Source organism: Amphiprion ocellaris, chromosome 9 (genome assembly GCF_022539595.1).
Source record: "Amphiprion ocellaris isolate individual 3 ecotype Okinawa chromosome 9, ASM2253959v1, whole genome shotgun sequence".
In the NCBI taxonomy this organism is placed as follows: Eukaryota; Metazoa; Chordata; class Actinopteri; family Pomacentridae; genus Amphiprion; species Amphiprion ocellaris.
This window is the reverse complement of record NC_072774.1, coordinates 7479460-7495936: the sequence shown is the minus strand read 5'-3', so window position 1 is coordinate 7495936 and position 16477 is coordinate 7479460. Positions and strand designations below refer to the sequence as shown.

Sequence of the window (16477 nt, the reverse complement as noted above, 5' to 3'; positions counted from 1 at the left end):
TGTGTGTGCAACAGTGAGTGCAGATACAATCCAAATTTAATCAGAGTTCAGCATCTCCCTCTGCGGAGCAAAAAAAAAAAAACAGGATTACGGATGATTTTAATTTGTTTCTGTCACTGTGCAGAACTTGCAGCACAACTTTCCACTCAGATGTGCGTGTAAATCCTTTAAAAAAAAAATGGAGTGAAAGCTGTTTTGTTTCATGCAGAGCAGATATAATTTCACGACGTACACCAGCGTCCTCTCAGCTTTCTCTGCTGTTGTGTCAACAGTACAACAGAGGAGGCTTTTCAGGTGTTGCCTTTGCAGTGTGTGTGTTCAAACATGCGCGAGGCTCCATGCAGGCTGCCAGGAAATTCCTGTAAAAAATGTCTGTCATGAGATGGAAAAAGGAAGGTGGATGGTGTGCAGATACCACCTCAGATTGATGTACAGGTGAAGGGCAAAACCAAGGTCATACAAGTGGAAAAAGTCTCTTTATTTAGTGTATTCACTGCTGGCTGTTTGGTTGTTTAGTGGCTAATTGCAGCTCTGGAGTTGTTTTTCTGCTTCTATCACACTCTATACAGTGATTGCAGTCAAACATAGGGAGGCTGTGAAGGAGAGGAATCAATAGAATCTGTGGAATGCAGCAGCAGGAAAGACTAAAAATCTTTGTCTGTGAAAGACATGCAGTTTAAAAAAAACAGCAGTGGGGCTCTGCATTGCATGAGGCGACCTCCACAGGGACTCGGCTGACTGTTTGAATAGACAACCTATAATCTAGCAGATTCCACGGTGTTCACCATTCATTCTTTACGTTACAGCGAAGGTTTCTGCAGTTTTCTAGGTCACCTGCTGCCCAACATGTAATGTCATATTGCAGAATATTGCACAGTACGATAGCAGTCAATAAATCATTGCAGTGATTAGCACCAATGAGGATACAGCTGTAAATGTTCCCCATATGCGGTATTATTATAAGTCATTTACTGACTGTGTAGCAGTACTCTAGGGTCTGTGCTCGCAAGAATTTTTTGAATATCCACTTACCAACAGGTGAATAATGTAGGAATTGAATAAAGAGAACCAGCAAAGCAGCTGTTGCGAGCATGTGGCAGTTGTTTGCCATCATTTTGTGTGGGCAGTGAGCCTACGTAAATAATTCAAGTGGTTTCATATGTAAACAGGTAGATGCTGTTTTAGACCTGCTGTGGAAAAAAACTACAGTTGTTGACCTCGTGTGCTTGTATTTGTATTTAACAAATGAGATCGTCAGCAGCTGTATTGCTGTTATGCAGTTATGTTAATCTAATTGTTTTCCAAATTAGGTAAGCAACTCTTAGGGGAAAATGTCTAAATTCTCAGATTTCAGCTTCTAAAATGTGATTATTTTCTGGTTTCTTTTCTCCACTATAACAGTAAATTTGTGGATTTGAGACAAAATGAGACGTCATCTTGTGGTTTGAGAAACATCGATAGACATTTTTGACCATTTTCTGACATTTTAAATGCCAGACAACTAATTATTCTCCAAAATAATAAGCAGTGGAAATAATTGTTATTATTGCTTTTCAGATCTAGCTTGAACTTGTGAAAAATCTTCCAAAGTCAAATGATCAGTAGCTGTTTTGCTGTTTTGTTATTTGGACTACTGCTTTCAAAATTAGTGGCAGTTACTTAAGAGTAATTCACAGAAGATAAAAGTCTAAACTCTTAGATTTGAGGTTCTTAAGTTTGAATATTTTCTGGTTTATTTTCTCCACTATGACATTAAACTGAATATCTCTGGGTTTTCGGCAAAACAAGACGTCATCTTAGGCTTTGGGAAACATTGATTGACATTTTTTGACATTTTCTAACATTTTATTGACAAAGCAACAATAATCAACAGCGGAGATAAATGTTAGTTGCAGCCCTGTTTCCATATACGTGAAGGTAAAAAAAATTGTAGTTATATTTGTATCATAATAATCAGATCATCAGCAATGTTTTGCTGTTATATCATCTAGTGCGTCTAATTACTCTTTCAAACACTGCCATGTTTTGTAAATGTCAGGTTGCTGCTCTTGTCTTCAGCCTCCTCTTCAAGGCATCAGAGACACTTTAAAAGCTCGAAGGCTGATTTCATAACTATCTCAGCGTCTGCCAGTTATCAGCATGAAATTTTAACGAGGGCGGCACCAGCAGATACTTTTAACTTAAAAACAATAGCTCGCTTCAGGAGCAGAGACATGTTTCCAGTGAACTCCACCATACATTTGAGGTCATCCTCAGACTTTTTATGAATGAATTATTCAAACTTTTGACCGTCTTAACCAATACCAGTTCCTGTGTGCTAAATAATGTAGGCTTTGAGTCTTGACATAATTTTTTCCAGCTTATCGTTATTTCTGAGACATGCTGAGCACAGTGGGCGAACCACAGCACAGGATTTCTGGAGAACTTAGAACTTCCCACTGCATTTGCGCTGCATCAATGAAGACTCCAATAGCAGCTACTTGAGTTACAAGTCAGTTATTAATGAATTATATAAGGTGTGAATGATGGAGAATCTCTTCACACCATCTCTACTCAAAGCAAGTATTTATTTTCCTGGCACATATGCATTTGACACATTTGCAGTGCCAACACTCTGCTTGGACTCTGGCAGACTTAGGTGGATAATAAAATTTATGGCATGAAATACTCTTTCAAACCCAGCGAGAAAAGCATGAATCGGTCTTTAATCATTCATTCACCACATCCTACTCCCACAGCAGACTTTGTCGCTTTTTATACTCTCTCACCCAGTCTGGCTGTCAGGTCGCTACTCCCTGACTACCTGCTTTTGTGGCTCAGTTTTCCTGTTTGCTGTTTTTCTAGATAGAAAATCTATCAGTTATCCCTGAGTTTTTGGCCAAACATAAATTCCATTGTTTAGTTTGTTTGTGTTTTTATCCAAGGGCTTGAGGGCTGCTGCTATTCCAGCCTCTTAATGGTAGATCAGGCTTTGGCCTACTGGCATGCTAGCTAAGCGCCAGTATAGTTTGGTTTGTTTTACTTTCATGTAGTCCCGGCTTCTCTTTTGTTCCTTTGTAGTTTTTTTTCAGTTGTGAGCAAACTTCCTGTCGGTCTGAGATTTGTGTTTGCATCTGGGTTTCCTTTTTATCATGTTGCTTTCTTCTTCCCTTCCACTGGCTACCTGCTTTTGTGAAAAATTTAGATCTGCAATGAAAGGGAGTATCTACTTTGAAGGCAGTTTTTGCCTCTCTGCATGCAAATTTTCAACTGAAACAAGTCTTCTGTCACCCTTTTTGAGGGGGCACCATCACTGCAACCTGTTCTTAGCCCCACCTAAAATGATCATGATTGGTTTAAAGAAAAACAAGACAGATTTTTTACCCCCTACAGTGAGTTACAATGAGATGTGGTGAGACCATTCTACACAGTGCGGAGTCAACACTGCAGAATGGACTAAAAGACAATATCTCACCTGACTGAGTCTGAAAAGAGCTGATTGGCCAAAGTTTCCCATCAACGGTTACATTTTCTAAAGCCTGATAACAGCCAAGAGGAGGTGCAGAAATCTAGTTTCCTTTCAAAACAAATTTTGCTGAATGATATAAATTGACTTTTTGCCCAATGACAAAAAAATACAGCTTATTCTAGCTTTAATTAGCATTTTTCAACAGTCTAAGCCCACATTGTATGAATTTTAATAATATATTACGTATGCAAGTTAAGAAACATTAGATGTCTTGGTTTTCATGACTCCTATTCACGAATCAGTGAAGATGAATCCTACGTACTTTGGTGACCCCCTGTCTATCTCCATCATCAGATCAAATTAAAACTATTTTAATTTTCCCAGTATTTGGATTCATGACCAGAAACCTGGAAAAGCAATGGTATCCCCATCGCTGTCAGCACTGCTTTCAGTTCAGTGCTGATTTCTTAATGTTTGCATGCTAACAGGCTAAGCTAAGATGAAGTGAAACGTTTAAATATAGCCTGCTACACATGCCACTGTGAGCATGTCAGCATGCTGATTGAATAAGCATTGAGCTCAGAACTCGCCTTGCTGTTCCTAAGTGCATCCTAACACACATGGGCGTAAATTTCATTTGAGCATTGGCAGGGCGGCATTAAGCAGCAAGGGGTCTGCACGTCATCCCCCACCAAATTATGAGCATCAAACACTTTATTTCCTGCTTCCTGGCACCTATTTGTGAATTTTCTGCATTTATTTATGGTGGAAATGTCTTCATTTGTGTGAAGAAAAACAAAAAAATTATGTATAATGAGTAAAGTTTAAGTGTTTTGCTTCTTTTGTGTTTTTATTGAGCAGAATGTGCGCATCCCCCTGAAATCTATGCCTATGCTCACAGAGCTGCTTGTGTGGTGCACTGCAGTTTTTAGATGATTCAGTTTGTTGTATCAAGCAAGAAATAAGTAGTTTTCTGTCTCCCGTATTTAATTTAATTTGGGGATTATGTGTTCTTTTTACTCTACAGAACATCAGAAACTGCAGTAAATTAGGTGATTAAAATCTGCACATAGAAAAAGTAGACCATGTTTGTAGATCTGTGGGTAAGATGTGGGCACACCGAAACTTTAACACCACACAATGCAAATAAAATCCAACAAAGCACGACTGCAGTCAAACAACAGAAACACAAGCTTGTTAGAGGAGAAAATTCAGTGCTGCTTTGTGTTGGGCTCTCCACCCTTTTGTCACTTTAGGGATGCTATTGTTTGAGTCGGCCGTGAGAGTAAATCTCTGAAAATGCGGCAACTCTTCTCAGTCAGACGCTTCATCTCTGTCTGTCCATAAATGGAAGGTAATGGAAGACGATGCCATGTCTAAATATATCTCCACTCCAAGGACTTAGCGATAGCTTTTGGCAGTGCAGATGTTCTTTCCGCTTTGTCTTTGATTTTCTTCTTTTTAGTCCCCAAAATATTCTTCTGAGAGAGCATCACCATGCAAATCTCTGAATGAGGATGTATGTTGAGATGCTGCTATCCCATCCTGATCCGAGGAGAACTTAAGTGATGAGTGCTGTGATCTTTAATTGGAAAAGCAACAGCTGGATCGCCTGTCACGCAAGTCGATCCATGTCCTAAACTGCATCTCGCGCCCTAAAATTGAGCACATTCGTGTTTTTTTCCCCCCCGTACTCTTTTGTTACTGTTGAACTAAGCTGCAACTCCTCAGTGTCCTAATGAGCTGGCGTTGAGTTATGAGGCTGTCAGGCTCTCCCACACTGTGAATAACAAAGGAGAGGACCTCTGCCACGCTCTGCAACAGAAAGAGAAAGAGAGAGTGAGGGAGTGTGTGGGGGGGTTTTGGAGGTGGAGGATGTGGTTGATTAACAGGATGCGGTGTGGCGTGTGTGATACAGAGCCTGTCACACGTTAGACAGTTTTAGACATGAATGGAAAGACGTACTGTGCAAGTCATGAAAGAGTATCTGTCTCTCACTCATCAGTAAGAACACAGCTCCCCATTCTTTCTCCTCTCAGGGTGAATATGATGAGCTTCAAACTCTATTTCATACTCGTGAAGATGTGAGATTACTGATAGCGGAAGGAGCCGCTTTAAGCTTTGTGATCCCATTTTTTGGAGGAGCTCCCTCGGACCTTGGCAGCCCGTCGCCGTGACGCCTTAAGCAGATCAGGAGAGGCGGGCGTCACCATCTGCGCATCTCTTTCAGAAAAGGTGTGGCTCACATACACAGAAGTGGGCTGGCGAACGTTCCCCCGCTTGGTCAGGAAACGTCCTAATGAATAATAGATCTCGTGTTGGGATGAGGCCAGTTTTGTCTCTGTGTCAGTCCTCTGGGCTAATGGCTTCCTAGGTGCTGCCATGATGACCTGCGATACTGTTTAAAAAATATATTTTTAACAATCAAGAAATCTTCCGTGGAGCTCTTATTCCGCAGATTGGTCTCAGAAGAGAGACTCCTCCTGCCCTAATTCCATTCACACTGCTCAGGGAAAAGATAGATGGCAGAAGTAATGTCTGGAGAAGGCGATTAATTAATGCACCTTATGAAAGTCACAGTCTTTTATGGTGGGAAATAGAGAAACTCTCAGACTCTCTGTGCAGTTACATTCACACTAGCAGCTCTTCTAGTTTGGATGTACGGCTGGTTCAGATTGAGACACGAGTTCTGCTCTTCAACTGATTGCAGCCTCTTGAAGGATCTTCTAATCACAGTTTTTTTGTCACACAGTCTATGAAATGTCGCCTTCAGTTCTGAATGATTTCTCTTCTTCTCTTGCACTGCCCCTAAACAAAGCCTCACTTTGTTGATGGTGTCATCATCCTTTCATGGAGTTTGGATGTTAAACAGTAGGGGTGGACCACTTATTGGATCTGATATTTGGCATTTTCTTGATTATTGTTTATTTTTAAGCCGATTGCGCTACTTTGGCTCTGATGCAGACGCCTCTCTCTATCTGTAGTCACCATTCTGTGGTCTTGAGCAACATCCCACCCACAGTACTGTCATGACTAATAGCCTATCAATACGTATAACATTAATTAAACAAAAACATTTTAAACTTTTTGTTGGAATTTGTGTTATTCTATGTTTTGACCACATAATTTTCAGCTCTACTGCAGCTGTGATAATTAGGAGACAAGGAGAATAGGATTACTATTATAATTTTGCACATTTAAAGTTGTTTATATACATAATATGTAACCTTGTACATTCTCAGGCGATTCATTTGCACATTGCTGCACACTGAATATATGTCTATTACTTCTGTAATTCCTTGGATTAGCTCCACTTGCTATTTCTCCTTACTCCTTACTATTCTTGTATCATTTACTGTCCGCTGTCTGGCAACAATTGCATTTTTTTTAACCTTTTAATCCTTCTTTAAAAAAGTCAAAATCACTGCATGTAAAAAAAAAACCAAAAAAACTCCTTGGCAATTAAACTGAATCTGATTCTTAACTGTTTATTGGTTCCAAATATTGATTATCTGCCTCCTTGCTTACTTACAATCAGCATCGGCCCTGAAAAAAAACCTATATTAGTTGACCCCTTGTAAACAATATGATAAACCACAAATAGGAAAATAAGGAGTGTTTTCATTCTCAAGACATGAGACGAATATTTTAAGACAATGTGTTCATTCTGGGGCTGCACAGTGGTGTAGTGGTTAGCACTTTCACCTTGCAGCTAGAAGATCCCTGGTTCGCGTCCCGGCTTTCCCGGGATCTTTCTGCATGGAGTTTGCATGTTCTCCCTGTGCATGCGTGGGTTCTCTCCGGGTACTCCGGCTTCCTCCCACAGTCCAAAAATATGCTGAGGTTAATTGATTATTCTAAATTGCCCGTAGGTGTGAATGTGAGAGTGATTGTTTGTCTCTGTATGTAGCCCTGTGACAGACTGGCGACCTGTCTAGGGTGTCCCCTGCCTTCACCTGAGTCAGCTGGGATAGACTCCAGCCCCCCCATGACCCTAGTGAGGATTAAGTGGTGTATAGATAATGGATGGATGGATGCTTTTGCAGAGGCTACAACTAACAAATGTTTCATTGTCCATTAATCTGACAGTTATTTTCTCTATGATTTGATTAGTTTGGTCTTTGAAATGTCAGAAAATGGAAACAAATGTGAAAATGTTGTTTCCCAAAGTCAAAGATGACATCCTTAAATGTCTTGTTTTGTTTTTACTATCATAGATGAGGAAAGAAACCACAAAATATTCACATTTAAGAAGCTTAAATCAAAGAATTTGTCTTTTTTCCCCCCATTAAATAGTGCTCGAACTGATTAATCAATTATCAAAACAGTTGGCAATAAATGTAACAGTTGCCAACGAATCAATTCATCTTTGCTTTTGAATAGATTTCATTTTTTATTATAGTAATGTTACAAGAACTTGTGACTAAAGTAGGTAATTAAAGGGAAAGGTGTAGTAAAAAGCTAATGTATTTCTGTAATTAATCATAGGACGTTCTGAGTCACAAACAAGCATTTGGACAGTGCTGTTGACTGCTGTTTGAGACGCAGCTTTTCTTTTGCTCCTTGTATGTCAGAGTTTCTTCCAAGAAATACTTGTTGTGCATTTCAATAATGAAATAACAAAGACGAAGTGGCATCATCCCATCACCGTAATGCACAGCTGTAATAAGATTACCGTTATTAAAGTGGTAACTTTTAGATGCAGCAAATCAGAGCACCAGCGTGTCTCCTTAAGCGCACAGAAAATGTTCAATGACTGTGCAAAAACAAACAGAAAGAATAAACTGTGTTCTCATTACAAAGCAGATTCTGATGAGTTTATCCCGCGGAGGGAAATCAAAGTAAAGCAAAGGGATTCTGACTTACGAGTTTAGTCATACAGATAGATGGCCAGCATTAGAGGATTGACTCACCAGAATTACCAGGTTTTTGCTTTTGTTGCTAAAAGAGCTTTAAATTGAGAAGGATGAGCTGTCAGAATGTTGGTGGTGGACTACAGAGATAAGGTGGTTTCTACAGTTTTGTTAAGTGCACGGCGCAGGCAGAGGTCATTTGTTTCGTCGCCTTTAGGCAGATTGTTCCCGAACTGAAAAAGACCGGAGAGGAGTTCGGAGCCCTTGCAGCAATACTAAATCAACATTGATTTCCTCTATTTAGATAATTCTGTTTCATCAGACCAACCCCTCACACAAGAAAACAGAAGATTCAATCCAAGCTGAGAAGCCTTTCTTTTTATCTAATAGAATAGGAATTATTTTTTAATTTATAGTCTGCCCTGCGGCTCTGTTTGCTTTATACATAAACATGTGCTATTTTATAAACATAGGCTTCATAGCTATGTGGAGCAAGTGCTTTTTTATGGCTTCAAAATGGAATTAAATCCAACTCTCACAGCCGAGTTTTGCATATAAAATGATATTATGTAAACCTATATGTATAAAGGTTATTTAAATAAGTCAGTTTTCAATGCGTGTATTTTAAACATGACTCATCTCTCACCTGCCCATACCTCCATGCCTGACACACTTCTCTCACTAGTCATTACTGAACACCAGCAGTATTGTTTCTCACTACTTTCCCTTCATATTTTGGAGAAGTGGGAGTCCATCTCCACCCAGCCTCTTTGAATTACCGTGATGCATCAGCTGCCAATGGGTGCTTAAGTGCTGTCATTTTTGCAAACATGACTCTATATCCTAAGAAAGCTGCACTGTGGGGGTTCAAGCATGAGACGTTTATTCTGGTGAGTCACTTCCTAATGATGGCTGAGAGCCTGTTATGCTTGTCAGCCCCTTTGGCAGACTCTGGAGACAGTGGAAGGACAGAGGAACATCTGCAACATGAACTGCATGATGAGATGTAATAGAGGGCTCTCAGCTTCTGTCATTGTAGTTAGTGCAGCTTAAAGGGACATTAAGCCATTTGTAGCTTCAACTGAGATCTATAGCAGACCGAGGACTTGTTGACAGATCTCTGGTCTGCCTTCAACTGGGAGAGTCTGGGTTCTGTAACAGCGTGCTTTGACTTTGAAAGGCAGAAACAGCTGGTGAGGTTGAGATTGTGAAAGGCGCTTGTTGGCATTTATAGTTATTTTGCTTAATTGGATAATGCTTTTAACTAGGACTGGGAACACAGTTCAAAATTTACCACAGTTAAATGTTGTGTGGTCCTATTTTTAAAAAGACTCATGGTGAAAAGATTTCATTAGAATTTAGTCACCTTCGTCTATCAAAGTACACAGGCAATGATTTTTACGCAACAAAGAAAAACACAAAGAAACAAATAAATTAGCCACATGAATAATAAATTAGAGTAAAGGAATCAAAAACCTTTATGCATATTAAATTAAGAAAACAAGTAAAACCCAGAAGGCAAAGCTGCCACATCGCACGTAGGTTAAGGTTCCTAGTAGGACCAGGTTTCACCAGATGGAGGTTTCCCACTTGCTTCCCTAATGTCAATTTTGTCAGGCCACCTGGAATGTGTCACTCACAAGTGTGGTAATGTTCATGGACAGAGAGTTGTGAGTGTTTTTAGACCACTAAATCTATCTCCACCGACTACATCCTCTACCAGGGGAAGCCCAGGTGGCTGCAGACTAGCATGCCTTGGAAGACCTGTACAGATGCCATAGAGACAGTGAGGGTGAAGGAGCCTTACCATCAAGAGGGGTTGTAGTTTGTCATGCAACCAAACTTTGTGTTATCATTGTGAGTTTTCACTGCAGTTTGCATCTGAAGCATTTCAGTGAAACTATCAAACATTCTGCTGAACAATTTTCTTATTGCTATTGATGAAATGTCTTTTGAGAGCCAGTGAATTTTGCTATCGTTTTATCTCACGTATTGTCATCACATATTGGAATGATATGGTAAATTTTGTAGTCATTTTTGCCCCAGTGCAATCCAAGTCATTTAATATTTGGTATTTGCCACTACAAAGTCACAGTCCGATACCATTTTCTTAAGTAATACAGACTTCAAGCATTGTAGCTCAGCTGTAGTACCTCATTTCACCACCAGATGGAATGTCTTACTGTTTAATACCGCAGTAGCCTGACTCACTGGATGTAGGTTGCGGGTAAAAGCCTGCCTTTGACTGATCATTTCAGTCAGCATTCATTCCTGACTTCCGGTATCTGTGTGTTACTGTTTTCTTGGCAAACTCTTCTACAACAACCTCCATGTAGGAACCTACTACACTAAAACTGTTAGGTTTTGCAGAGGTTTTGCATCGTGGAGTGCAACAGGCGTGCTAGTGTTTTTCAGTGAGTTATCCGTTTTTATCACAGTGCATGCAGAGAGCATTGTGGGTGTTTCGTTAGTAAATGGGCACCGTTACTCTTCTGTAGTGCTTAATGACATCCGGCCAGTGCTCACATGTTAAATTGAGCTGGATTAAGTGTAACAGTGTCCCTTATGGTGGTGGTTTATGCAGCAGCTGCTTTTGTGGCCATATTGTGTGACTTAAATATCAACATAGGATAAATAACCCAGTGTGCATACATTTTATTGCAACATAATTATTTCTTGTTAGAAAACGCTACTTCCATTATGTAACTTATTTAAATTTAAGACATGTGACAGCAGATGTAAACAAAGGGTTGGGCTTCATGCCGATAAGGATAAATTAAAATTTCACGTGGTTAACCCTGATCCCAATTTAGGGATTTTAGTATCATAATAGGGACATATGTAATGCATTTAGTAGTCTGACTTACCACATGTAGACTTTTGGTGTAAGTTGTTCATTTCATTAGAGGGAAACATCCTCTAGGCAATAATCTGCACAATGAAAATGGAAAGTTTTGAAGAATACTTGGCAATAAGGCTGGCTTTCTTGGTTCTTTCAATTAATTAACCATTTTATTTGACACCTTGCACCCCGATGTGCAGTGAAGCCAGACCATTCTCCAGCACTGACACAGATCTGGGTATTCAAGACGCTGCATCTATCAGTCCAAGCTGGGGCCTTGGCAGCAGAGCAGAAACAATTAGTTGATCAAAGGAAAATTAATTAGCAACCAAGTAATTTTTCAAACAAAAATGCCAAATGTTATTAGTTTGAGGGACTTCAGTTGCAAGTGTTGACTGCTTTACTGTGCCTTGTGTGATTGTTTTTGAATCTAGCCATCCAAACAAGCCATTCAAAGATATTTTTCTCTATTTTCTGGCATTTTAAGCCCAAATAATGAAAATAAGTGTTGGTTGCAGCCCAACTTATGCCACCCTTCCTTTCTTCTCCACAATATCTTCTTTCTGCTCTGTCCTGCATTCTAACTACCGTAATAAGAGGAAAAACCCTCCCAAAACATATTAAAACCAGATTAATCTGTTGGGGCTGTGCGAGGCTGCATGGATGGATAGATGAAAATGTCGCTGTGGGAGAAAATCAGGACAGCCAGTGTAAATTGTAAATTTCAGGCTCCCGCTAGCTGCGCATCTCTCTCATCCAAGTGTCATGCTGGTTTCTCATTATAGAACAATTGTGGGCACCATCCACCCACACTTTACCGGAATATTCAAGAGATGTCGGTCACCTCTCCACAGGAACCATTTAGCCTTTTGTTTTGTGTGACACTCTCAAAAGAACATCTGCACATATCATATATTTGCTCCTTTATAGTGTAAAATATTGCCTGAATATTGCCAGAAATAATGAGCATGACTGCTTATATTATTCTGCAAGTTGATTGACCCTCTGGTAGACTAATTTTGTCACTTAGAGAAATTACAGCTTTACTTTTATTAAGTATGCAGGGATTCTGAACTGATGAATATTGATGCTTCCTGTTTAACATTATCCAACATAGAAATGATCTTCCCATTCGGACTATTAATTCTCATTTACAGATATGGGTGACTGAGATTTGTCCAAGCAATAGATTAATTAATATAATTAGATGTATTACTAGTAATACTAGAAAATATTTTGTATATTGTTTGTAATTTGCAATTATTTCAATGTTTCCTGTTAAAACGTGCCATACCAATTTGCTTAATGGAAGGAGTTGACGTCATAGTACTTGTTTTTACAAGCTTGAATGTAATCAGCAATCATTCTTTGAGTGAAAGTAGAGGTAAACACTTCACTAGGGTCATTAAGTAAGGTCACCGTTATTTATATAGCGCAGTTGAGTAGAAGTGCTTTCTGTTTGAGGTAAAAGGTAATTTAAATGACTTAAAGAAGTTAAAAGTGTGTACACATAGTCATCTCAAGACTATTGCAGGATATTGAAAAGCCCAATGAGTCACACAGCAGTGGAGAAGCAAAACCACCTTTTAACAGAAAAAAAGAAACTCTGAGCAGAACCAGGCTCAGAGAGGACATTATGCCTCGACCTGTTGAGTTGAGGGTAAAGGGGAGAGAGAAAAAATTAGCTTGGAGAAACAGCAAAACTAACACTGCAAAGTGCAACTGCAAAATTGTATCCCTTTTATCTTTCTGTTAATCTGACTTCATCTGATCATGTTGGCTTCATGCCTGAATGAGCACCCTGATAAGTTTTGCATAAAAGTCACGATGGCAATCATAAGCTGTCAGACTTAACAACTCCGTGTCACTTTCAGCAAGTTTTAACTGCATGCTACTGCATTAATAGATAGACATGCACAAAGCACCTTCCTCATTCACTTTGTCCTACAGTTTCACATCGATCTTACATTTACTGCGATGAAAACACCAGATAGGATTCACTAATAATGATTGTAGTCAGAGCGTTAACAGGAGCTGAAGTTTACTTTGTCGCTTCCAGCTGTTTGTAGTTGTTCCTCTGAGTTTGTTAAATACCTGCAGCATCAAAAAGCAGCAAGATACACTGCCAGTCCAAAGTCTGGACACACCTTCTCATTCAATGCTTTTTATTTATTTGTATTCTTTTCTGCAGTGTAGATTAATACTGAAGATTAACGCTTTTTTTTGTTTACAACATAATTCCATATTTATTTTTTTATAGTTTTGATGTCTTCAGTATAAATCTACAATGTATAAAATAATTAAATAAAGACCATTGAATGAGAAGGTGTGTCCAAACTGTTCACTGGTAGTGTACATGTAAGTGTCTCCAGAGCGACAGAGTTGCTTGCATTTATGCACACGGAACAACAGCAGTAACTTCATTAATTACTTATAATTATAAATGATCCCAGACGAGGAAACAGAATCGATCGCATCTAACAGCAGGTCACACTGTGTACTTTTGAACTGCCACACAGTCACAGTTTATCAGCTGCAAATAAATCATTACAGATTTAGTCTTTTGTTTTTTAGTGCAATTTTATTCATTATATCTCTTGGTGTAGTGTCCAGTCTTGCATGTATGACAAATATTGCACCATGGTTCTCTCCATCACTTTGATGGGTATGTCTGAATGAAACTGTGATTAGAATTAACGTAAAAATGACCTGTGTCTGAATGACAGAATCCCATCCCTGTTCCCGAGTTGATAGAGCGGCTTATTGTTAGTATCTCATGTCTGAAAATGGCTTTATTAACTCAGTAGGTGGGCATCCTTGATAGGCTCATGCTGCAGTGGAGGTGAGAGCAATATGAAGCAGACTTTTTTCATTTCTGATTTTTCAACTTAACGCTGTTGAGATGTGCATTACGATGCAAATCTGTTCATGCTCCTTAGTATATATTGACTTTAATTAAATGCATGAATCACTAAGATTCTTTATAAAGGTCAGTGCCATCTTAATCAGCGATTTAAATGCAAATGAAATTACGTGAAAGGCAACATTTTTTATTTTATATTCACCAGGCCTTGACGAGAAATTGCTTCTGCTAGTTTCAAAACCTTGAATATTCTGTACATATTTGTGTTTGTGTGTGTGTACACTGCTCATGTTTGCGTGTTCTTTCGTGCTCATGCATTTGTATGCATAAGGGACAGTGGAACTTTCCATGTGCCCTGTGTTAATCTTTTGTCCTCTGTAGCTGTTGGTGTTCATGTGATCCCCTCAGTTTCTTTGGCCTCGACACACTGGATACGCTCAGAATCTCCCCCTTTTTTTTTTTTTTTAACTAATCTGCCATCTCAAGCATGACTCTACATAACATTAGACTGACCCTGTCTTCATGTGTCTACTTTCTTGTATATTCTCATGAGTTCATTTGTGTTTCTTAGTCTGTAAATGACACCAGAGACTGTCGAGTAAAGTAAAAATCCATATTAATTGTGCCCTTTACCCCTGACACATACAGTTTTAGTTCTATCACTCAAATATATTTCGTCATTCCCATAATTTAGCTTGTGTTCTTCAGTGAAAATGGGTGAATATCGGAGCTCTGGCGTCCAACGCTGCTGTCATCTTGATGAAAGCCTGAGAAGTGGTGTTGTATAAGATGAAATGGTGGCCTGAAGGGTGACTGTGTTACAGACCTGCACATAGCTGGTGTGATCATCGGAAAGTGGATGAATAAATCATACAAAACTGTGAGGGAGTATTGGATAGACAGATAGATTACATTTAGTGTCTTATAAATCACGGCTGTGCATAGCTCGGTTTGTTTCTGTCCTCCTTTGGTTAATAGCATGCAGCGCTAATTGAGCCGCAAGATGTGTTGTCCTGCTGTCGGGGGGGGGCATGGTTTTGTGTGTCCAGCCACTTTGATCCATTGTTGTGGCTTCGTTTTGGGTGCTTCGCTCTGTCAGTGTAAACCACAGCCTGCGGTCCACAGACAGAGGGGTGGTTTAGGCTAAAGGACGGAGGTTTCAGATGACCAGTCTTTTGTCTGTCCAACACAATAGGCTGTGGCCATTACACAGCACAAAGCTTGCGGATGCAGAGCAGATAATGTGATTAACCTTGCTGCTGCCTCAAACTCAACACGTGGAGCCCAAGAGGCGTTGCCTGTATAAACACCCAGCAGGTTTCACTGTTAGCGAGGAACTGGTTTGAGGAAAAAATGAAAAGTAAATCACAGAATCCACTTTTTGAGCTTTTCACCACATTTTGTGGTCTTTATCAGCTTAAGTTCCATCCATCCATTCATCCATCCATCCATTCATCCATCCATCCATTCATCCATCCATCCATCCATCCATCCATCCATCCATCCATCCATCCAGCGGCAGCAGGCTAAACAGGACCTTTCAGACCTTCCTCTTCCTAGCAATGTTTTCCATTTCTTCATGGTAGATCCAAAGGCATTCTCAGGTCAAATAAGATATATAATTCCTGCAGCGAGTTCTGGGTCTACCCCAGAATCTCCTTTTATTGAATGTTCTGTGTAACTCAGAAAGAGACATGGGTGATCATTGGTATTTTCAATCTTGCTGTAGAACTGTGACATTATAAACTCGAAAAGCACTCAGGGAGCGCAGTACTTCGCCAAGGCTGCTCAACTGATGTATCATTTCTGACGGATGACATCTTCAATATAAAAAAATGACCTTGAGCTGAGCACAGGCATGTGTTATGCATGTGCATGCTATATGTGAATACCAAATTGAGTGTAAATTACTCTTATGAAGTCCGGTGATCAGTTCATCACTTTTGGCAAGTCTTTGTTTTGCTAGTGTTACAATAACCGTTCCCTCCATGCTTTTATTTTGAGGGCGTATTTTTAGTGTTGCGAGATTTTATTTTGTCACCATTCCAGCGACACAGGAAGTGTTTATCTAAGAAGCGGTTTCATGACGAAAAATCCGAAAATTCACATAAAGATGAAAGAACACGGTTCCATGCTGTTGCTGTCTAGCAAAAGATGTGTCTAAACTTAGAAGCAGCTGGAATGGAGACAAGCTCTTACTGTGAAGAAATGAGTGAAGGACAGAAAGGTGAATTTGTGTTCAAAATAAGGCTGAACTTATTGTGTCTGGCTGGGGTTTGCTGCATCACGTGACCTAAATATGTAGGGGATGGCAGGAACTGATGGGACTCAGAAACACCCCACAGTTTAATCAGTTGTTCCTTGTATGATTTCCAACTGATAAATCACAGTCATTTTGTGGTAGGATCGCAATCATGTGATCATCAGCAGGTAACTGACAGAGTGTTCACTTGTTGTCATGGTTACAGCAA

The 16477-nt window shown here is 39.6% G+C and overlaps 1 protein-coding gene across 3 annotated transcripts in view; it reads left to right on the top strand.

Annotated features, from left to right (window-relative positions):
- Positions 1-16477, top strand: part of osbpl3b (oxysterol binding protein-like 3b) — a 53960-nt gene that overhangs the window by 1043 nt on the left and 36440 nt on the right. The gene's annotated exons all lie outside the window — the stretch shown is intronic.